This window comes from Malaclemys terrapin, chromosome 3 (assembly GCF_027887155.1).
Source record: "Malaclemys terrapin pileata isolate rMalTer1 chromosome 3, rMalTer1.hap1, whole genome shotgun sequence".
NCBI classification, from domain to species: domain Eukaryota; kingdom Metazoa; phylum Chordata; order Testudines; family Emydidae; genus Malaclemys; species Malaclemys terrapin.
This window is the reverse complement of record NC_071507.1, coordinates 69,011,219-69,020,421: the sequence shown is the minus strand read 5'-3', so window position 1 is coordinate 69,020,421 and position 9,203 is coordinate 69,011,219. Positions and strand designations below refer to the sequence as shown.

Sequence of the window (9,203 nt, the reverse complement as noted above, 5' to 3'; positions counted from 1 at the left end):
TACCCCGCTCTATGATTTTGGGCCGTCAAGTCTTCTCCTCTCTATGGTGCCAGCCCTGCGTCGCCGGGAGTCTGCAGCAAAGCCTACGGAGGTCAGGTCGTGCTCGCCAGGGACCCCTCGCCCAGCGCCGGCCATGCCCGCCCGGAGCCCTGCGGGGGCAGCCGGGCACCTAGGTAGGAGATGGAGGCTCCTCTGCCTGCCACCCCTCCCCCTGCCCGCGCGGAGCCGGGTCCGTCGCTGCGGGACCCCGGCGGGGGGTGACCCGGCAACGAGCAGAGGCGAAGGAAGTGGGGTGCGGCTGCGGGGCCCGGGTGGCCGCGGCTCTGCGGCGGGGAGATGCGGGGCCGGGTCAGGGGGCGGACCGGGGGAGGAGGGTCGATGCGGAGGCGACGTGGAGCGGGGCGGAGGCTCTCGCACCAGCCCGCGGGACGGCGAGGAGCCTGGGGGCGGCGCGGCGCGGCGGGGGTGGCCCTGAGATGCCGCCTTTCCTGGCGCGCACCCTGCTGCCAGTGCCGCCCTCTGGGGAGGCTGTGAACACCGCGCCGTGCCGTGCCGGGGGCTGCGTCTTGCTCTGAGTGAGGACCCCGGCGGGCGGCTGTTTGGATGGGAACGAGCGGGGTAGCTGCGCTGCTCTGGGCAGTGGTGCCCGGCGCACGCGGGAGTCCATAGGCTGGTTAACAGTCGATGCTTGAAATTCACCTGATGTCTGATTTTCATGTATTTATTTATTGGTGTTTGAATGGGTATGAAGCCATGTAACTTATAGAGCAATGGGAGAGACGGGCATACGTGTTAATGTGATCTTACTGCAGCACAATGTGAGTAATGAAAACAATACCAATGGTTGCTCAACCTCCTAAACCAAGATATTAATTATATATTGCTTCCCTTATAATTTAGGAGTTCTGCTGGAGGTCAGCGGATGAAGCTGAAGATTAAATAGGAAGGCTTATTTTAGCAGGTATTTGATTAATTTGAAGTGATGTGCTCTACCTCCCAGTCTCCGGAGTCATAGATGAATGGGCTTCTGGTACTTGTGAATAAGTCCTAGGGCCCTCCAGAGGATTCAGGGGGCCTGGGGCAAAGTGGGGGAGCTGCGGCATTTGTACTCACCCAACAGCGGTCCGGGTTTTCGGCGGCGGAGGGCCCTTCAATCGTTCTGCGTCTTTGGCAGCACTGAAGGACAAATTGCAAATTGCCCCACTTGACACCTCCCGCCCCCCCCCCCCCCCCCGCCCCGGGCAGCCCTGATAGGTCCAGTGCGTGCCTCTGCTTCTGTGCCTAACAGAATGAACTTGACATGATACTTGTCACTTACACTACTGCCCTGTCCACCAGGTTTTGACTAGCAACTGTGAAACTTCACATAATGGTCATTTTCACTGGGCTGTTGCTGTGAAAAAGCTCTAAGCAGCAGCATTGACAATGGAGATAGCTATCTGCATACTCAGGATTGAATTGGTTTACATGTCATTCACGATTGGAAGGTATCTTCACAACTATAAGGTCTAGCAACTATTTTTTTAAATGAGCTTACTTTCTGGAGAAACTGATGGCGTAAACTTTTCCCCGCCAACCTCTTGCCAGTTAAAGTATCTTATTGGTCACTGGTGGGTAAATTTTTCAAACCCCAGAAACAAAAAACTACATTTTGGGGTTTGCGCCAGTGATTTTGAGATTTGGAATTCCTTGACCCTTTGACATCTCCAACCAAATAGTTGATTTAGGCCCTGATTCTGCAACTGCAATTGAGTACCATGTTAATCTTCACTGACTCTTAGGAGAAAAAAATCTGTTCAGCTGAGCGATGTGTAAGTTCTCAATCCATTTTTGAATGAGGCTTTTATATTTTTAATTGAGTGATTAGTAAGAGATTTACTGATCATAAAGAGTTCTGTTTTCTTCGAGAAAGTGTTCACTGCTGTCCGCAAATATAGTTTTACTGTGCGATTTTGTATCCTTTGTTTTTAAATGATACTGAGGTGTTCTGAAAACACTTCTTGCCAAATGTAGTGCTTAATACAGAAATAGTAGTCGAATAGATGTCAGTGGGGTTACTCAGAGTAGTTGGGATTTTTTCCAGGGACTATTTGTATGATCAAGCCCCAAGTTTATTCTGCTGTCCTTCATAAAGAAGACAGTACAGTTTCCTTCACATCAGGATTTATTTGAGTACAGGCCTTTCCTTCACTAAGGATTGTGGTTGACTTTAAGGTAAATTGTGCTTTCTTTTAACCGAGGAATTCTATTATTATTCTGTTCTATTTTTATGGTGTAGAAATAAAAAATCTTTTACAGCAATAATTTTATAGACTTCTTTGTTCTGACATTACGATATAATAACATTGGTTTTATGATAAGATTTCTCATACTTTTCATCTTTCCGTTCTTCTGTGTATTTTGGGAACTGGGAATGGTCTCCTATATACCACAGCTAGAGGTCAAAGAGATTTTTCCTCTATTAACCCATGTCGTTATTGGGAACATATGCATTTGTGCATGAAATAGAATAAACAGTATTTGTTTATGGTTAGAACTTACTGTCATTAAGTACCCAAATGTATCTTGTTTTAAATGCTTTATTTTTACTGAATTTTATTGCAGAATGAGATACCAGATAACTGCATATTAAATCTTTCAGGGCTAAAGAAATCTTGCTGACCTTACAATACCTTTGAGAATCTATTGAAGTTTTAGGAAAATGGTAAGTGCTGTAATTTTCTGATCTAGAAAATGACTCAAAAATAGAAAATTAACATGACTGTATGATATACACTTTCTAATTTGTGAAGACTTACACCTCCACCAGGTAAAAATATTCAAATACACTATCTGTGTACCGTGGTAGCCAGATTATTGTTTCAGCAAACTAAGCAGCCTAATGTACTCAGCAAAGGTGTTTCTCGTTAGCCACTCTGAAATTCTTGGTTTCCTTTCATAACTGAGGATTATAAAAACTTGGCTGGACAAATTAACTATTTGATTTATTTTTCTTGCTTCAAACATAGATTAGAATCTGGTCAATATTTTCTCAGGTCATTGTCGGTAAAGAAGTAGAATGTCATTTGCAGGTGTTGTCATAATAGTTGGTAGGTGTCCCATAAAGAAATGAAAAATCTGTTGCTCAACAGATTTTTGCCTGTGTTACGTGTGTGGCCTCAGATCTGGGAACATTTGAACAAAAATGGGAGGAGTCACCAGAAAGTTGTTCATGGAAAAACAAGTGATCAGACACCAGTTCCCCTGCTACCACCATCACATACACTTCAAACTGAAATTAATTCATCTTTAACAATTATAACGTTCAGTCGTCTCCTCCTACACATAATTTGGGACCCACAAATAGGTGTGCAACCTATTGTTTGTATAAGATATCTGTCTGCAACATGAAAGACCATAATGAGGTCAGCTTTTATTGTAATCCAAACTTCTACACTTATGTAGTCTATAATCCTTAAATTATTGTCTCTTCTATGTACAAAATAACAAACGGAGGTGACTTGAAGCTTAGGATCAGGCCTTTTGTTTACATCATGGCCAAACTCCAGTGACTGGGGAAGCAAGAGTCCGCGCCTGCTTGGAAACCTGTCTGTGCCATATGACAATGTAAAAAGCTTCTAGGCTAGCATCTTAACCCCTTCTTTATCAGGCTTTTCCCCTTTAAATAGGTTGAGTCAATCTTGCATATTAGTGGGGAGCACTTCTGTGCAGACTGTGGCTAGAAATGCCAAGTTAGTTGCATTTTGAGGCCTTTTCTGAGCACTAGATTCATGCTGAATGTGTCTCATTAATGCAAGCTGAAGTTAAGTAAAGTAATATCAGGACTACTCCACCTATAATATATTTTGTTTTACACACTATACAGGTTGATATTCTGGCTTTACAAACCCTGCATTGGAGTTGACAACTTGACAATAAAGGAATTAGCTAGCAAAAAAATAAACAAATAAATAAATAAATAAAATAAACTGGTGGTCTCTGTTCAGTCCCTAATGAACAGATCTATGTCCAGTGATGCTAATGGTAGTGTCCATATCACCATACCGTTGGCACTAAGTGGCACTCTTTTTGACATATTATTAGAGAGGCCAAGAATTGTGTTGGCATGGAGGTTGTCACTGCAGTTATGGGTTGAGGCACTTTGGCAGTGGAGCAACCTTTTCTATTCCATGTGTTGTATCTGTTCTGTGAATAGAGGGGACTTCATTCATCAGAGCTATTACAGCTATCAGTCTGGTATCTTTCACCAGCACTAAATTAACAGTAAATATTTTTTTGGCGGGAGGAGGGTGAAGAAAGCATATTTTTGTAACATGCTCCTTTTGACTTGCTGCAGGTTAGAAGCATTCTGAATATGGGCATGCAAATGAGTGCACTTTCCATTCCACCCCATTGTGTCTCAGAATTCCTCTATTTAGAATTACTACTGAGATGCTTCAACTCACCCTGGTCATCTCCAAAAACTGTTCAACCCACTTGTCTCTGTTTTACTCACTTCTTACCTTCAATAGTCTGTATTTTAACCCATGTACTGCTTAAGAATGTGTGTTATGATAAATATATGAATTTGCTATGAACAATGTTTTTTTTTGTTTACCTATAATAACTGAGAGAAGACTTGTGAAGTAGGCATATTATTTATCTACCTGTATATTGTTGTAAAGTCTTTGAAAACAAATTTCTGTTAAAAAAAAAAAAGGGGGGGGGAATAGAATGGAGAAAAGATGCTACTGTTGTAATGTTTCTGTACACAAAATAGTTCTGAAGAGTTACAAGACAGCAAAAATTGTTTGCAAACCATCGTGGTAGCTTAATTCTTTGCAGTCACTTCTGTGCTCATCCCACATATAGTCTTTGCTCTGATGCTGTGCTCTATTTTATCTTCAAGCTAAATCCCTAAAATCTCACCTGACCATGTGTGCACTAGATCTGCCTTTGTCATCCTATTTGATAGAATTTTCTTGTTTTATTTTCTTTGGCAAGTTGTCTTTTTTACTGTAATTTCATGATGAACTCAATTGAAAATCTATTCAGCTTTCATAGAAGACATAAACAGAATACATTTTATTAGAAAATCCCTTTTATATGCACTTTTTATAAAGTAATTCTCTAGTTTTTCACTTCTAATCATCTTGTACTTCTGTAAACCCCACCAACCAGAATATTTGCCACCTCTTGATAAAATGGGCAGCCAGTTGATTTCATTGTAGAACCTGGAACATCACTGTCACTGAATTTTGTTAGTTAATGTTTTGCAACTTGGAGTATACATCTTAAATAATTCTTTCCTAATGGTTAAATCTTTGAATTGAATCTTTTGCCTTGCAATTAGAAAGCAATGTTCTGATGCTTTAGACCAGGGGTTCTCAAACTTCATTTCACTGCAACCCCCTTCTGATAAAAATTATTACACAATCCCAGGAGGCGGGGACCGAAACCTGAGCCCGCCCAAGCCCTGCTGTCCTAGGTGCGGGGGCAAAGCCTGAGCTCCAACACCCCGGGCAGGACTTCAGCCCCAGGTAGGGGGCCTGTAACCTGAGCCCTGCTGCCCAGGGCTGAAGACCTCGGGCTTTGGCTTCAGCCCTGGGGCCTAGCAAGTCTAAGCCAGCCCTGGCGACCCCATTAAAATGGGGTTGTGACCTACTTTGGGGTCCCGACTCACAGTTTGAGAACCGCTGCTTTAGATCAGTCTCTCATAGCGCTCTTGTTCCATGCATTTAGCAATCTGTTCTGTAGCTGTTGCATTACATTTGCATATTGTGATCAACCCATAAACTGGATAGCCTCTGTCTAGAAAGCTATTGAGAAGAAGGCTTGTAAATTATTCAGTAATACAGTGGCAACTTCTGTTATACATGTCCTTGTGCCCTTGCAGAGGTATTTGACGTTCACATTTGGCCATAGGAACATTTTAGATCCTTGACTAATTAAACACATTTACCCTAATTTCTTTAGAGGCTCCTTACTTTATCATCTAATTTAATATCTTTCCATGGGACAATATTAAAATCTCTTACTTTGGTTCCTAGAGGCAGCATTGTCTAGGGGTTAGAGCATCATGGGACTGGGAATCCAGTGGTGTGTAATTTTATCCTAGCTCTGCTGCTGTGTCATTGTCACCTAATCTCAATGTGCTTCATATTTTCCATCTGTAAAATGGAAGTGATTCTTGTCATACCTCCCTTGCAGTGATGTTGTGAAACTTTTTATTAATGTTTGTGAAGTGCTTTGAGATCTTTGTATGGAAGATCTTTGAAACCTTTCCAAAAACTCCTTGCCAAAATTATTAGAAAGAGTGTATGTAGCCAGCAACAACTTAGACAATTAGAACGAAAATCATATGGTTTAGTAACTTCTCATAGGAAGAGAGAGAATCTAGACATCAATCAATTAGGGCCAAATTCATCACTGCCATAAGTGGCCACAACTCTATTAATGTCAACCTTTTATGCCAATAATGGAATTTGATTGGTTTTTAATATGTAGTTGGATCACGTGCTTGTTTCTCTCAGGTTAAACATGATTGAGAAGTCCTTTCTGAGTGTGCTCAGTGTGCATGTGGTACAGTCAGATTTTTCAAACTCTGGTACCTAAAACAATGGCAACTAAATCCATATCTGTTTATCATACTTACCAGGACTTCATTACCATAGTATCTGAATGCCTCAGAAACTTTAATGTATTTATCCTTACAACACCCCTGTGGGGTAGGGCAGTACTATTATCCCCATTTTACAGGTGGGGGACTGAGGCATAGAGAGGCTAAGTGATTTGCTCAAGGTCACACAAGAAGTTTGCATTAGAACAGCACTCCCTAGTCCTAGACTAGTGCTCTAATCACTGGACTATCCTTCCTCTCTAAATAAAATAAATGACAATTTTTCAGAGATGTTGAATATCCACAACTCCCATTGAAGTCAGTTAGTGATGCTCCATAACAGTAAGTAGTCATTTTGAAAATTCCTCACGTTGGGCCTGCAGATTTAGTAAGAGAGAGACTGTACCTGTGGCCCTGGTAAACTCTGTAGATAATGCCTGCAGATCATAACTGTTTCATAAGGCGTTACATTCAGATTTCCTCTGTCCCTGTCATTATGTTTGCAGCCCTTGATATGGTATAGAGACTGTAGAAGTTGTGTCGTCCATGCTGATTGTTTGGATTAGTCAGAAGCATTTAATACCGTTGATCATGAGGTTTTGTTTCCTTAACTATGAAACCAGGCATAAGTGTATGGGAATAGTCTTGAAAGGTTCTGTTCTTATTTCAGACAGGTGTTTCTGCGTAACTTCTCGTCTTCCCTTCGAGGTCTCTTTTGAAAGATTCCAACTTTCATCGTATATTTGATATTGGTGGCAGGGATAGTGAGACATTTTGGACCATGGTACCAGCAATTTGCCAAAGACATTCAACTCCTACTTTCTTCCTAATCTAACCCAGATGGTACAGTATATCAGCTTTCTCAGTGCCTGGCTCCGCTAAGGATTTAGCTGCGAGTGAGCTAGCTAATGCTCAATTCAGATAAGACAGGTAATACTTGTTAGTTGGAGTTTACTGAGGGTGGCTTCCTCACCTTTGTCAAGGAAGGTTTCTCAATCTAGGAAAACCTTTGGATCCTGATTCCCAGGTGTCCAAAATAGCATTTTTTTCTCAAGGATTAAAATAATTTATCTCAATGTGGAGCTTTCTACAGTTATCCATGCTTGTATCTCCTTCAGATGGTATTATATTGATCTAGCCTTAAATATATTTTCAATACATACATTCTTTTTCACACGTGGATGAGGTATGTATGTACTTAGGTTTGTTGGATAGAAAGTTCTTAAATTTTATACTCTATGAAAACTGCTGCTGTCATATGCATGTAATTTGTAAAGTATAAAAAAAAAAGCTGAAAATGGTTGAGAATTTGAACATTGGATGATAAGACTGCAAATCACAGTGATGATTGAACTTGGTGATAGTCTGAACAAATAAGAGTTCTCAATCATGCTTGTAGCTATTTCCAGCGTTTCGCACTAACTCAGACATTCAAAATGAATGACGGTCCTGGAATCTCAAATTTTTTATATTACATTTTGTATTTGTACATGTATTCAGAGATGCAACAATGGACACATTTTTAAAAACTTAAAGTATAATGCAAACTGGGCTTAAGGAAAAGCTTCTTGTGGGCTTGCCCAATAGATGTTAAATTGTTGGTTCCTTTAGCTGTAAGGCTATGTCTACACTACCCGCCTGAATTGGCGGGTAGAAATCGATCTCTCGGGGATCGAATTATCGTGTCTCGTTGGGACACGACATTCGATCCCCAAATCGACGCTTGTGCTCCACCAGCGGAGGTAGGAGTAAGCGCCGTTGACGGGGGAGCCGCGGAGGTCGATTTGCCGCCGTCCTCACAGCGGGGTAAGTCGGATCCGATATGTTGAATTCAGCTACGTGAATAGTATCTTAAATCGACCCTCCCCCATAGTGATAATGTAGCCTCAATCTTGGACTCTAAAAACCCAAACAAAATGTGGGCAATCAGCAATGGGTCTAACTACCAGACTTTACCAATTGCACTTCAAAATAGTGTTTTACTATGGATGATAACAAGGGATAAAACAATTAGTACACATTTTAAAAAAAACAACCACCACCAAGGGCCAAATTCTGTTCTGCTATATCAGTTTAAATCACAATGTATCTGAATGCAGAATTTGCCCCAATGAAACTTGAAAAGGGAAAATGTCAGGTATTTTTATAAAACACAAAAGTAAAAACTAGCTATAGCATAAATGTCTGAAAATACTTTGTTTTAATCTTTTCAAATGTACAATAATTTACTCTATTTATTCATTTTTAAAAGCAGTTGGTAGGTATTATCATTTCTCACTGAGGGCTGGTCTACACAGTTTAAGCACTAACTTAACTTGGGAAGTTGCACTGATTTCACGAACACAGGTTCTGAACTATTTTAGTTAAATCTGTGTTCCAGCCCTAATACAGTTTGACAAAATGGCAGGCATCAAGAACGTTACTGTCATTTCATACCTGCTTTTCCCTCTCCACTTCTATTATTTAAAACTACTGATATTTGAGTTTAGGTTATTTTTAAAGCGGTGTGGTTTGTGTCCATGATGTAGCCTTGCAATGTTTTACAGTAAAAACTTTTTTTTTCATCATCATGGTAAGGATGGGAGAGTAGATTTTGTCTGGTGTA

The 9,203-nt window shown here is 41.1% G+C and overlaps 1 protein-coding gene across 2 annotated transcripts in view; it reads left to right on the top strand.

The window, feature by feature from the left end:
- Window positions 1–86: 86 nt before the first annotated feature.
- CNST (consortin, connexin sorting protein) overlaps window positions 87–9,203 on the top strand; it is a 102,178-nt gene continuing 93,061 nt past the window's right edge. For both annotated transcript variants that reach the window (XM_054023869.1, XM_054023868.1), the window contains exons 1-3: window positions 87–173; window positions 901–961; window positions 2,642–2,704. The gene's annotated coding sequence lies outside the window, so the exon portion shown is untranslated. The remainder of the gene's footprint in view (window positions 174–900; window positions 962–2,641; window positions 2,705–9,203) is intronic.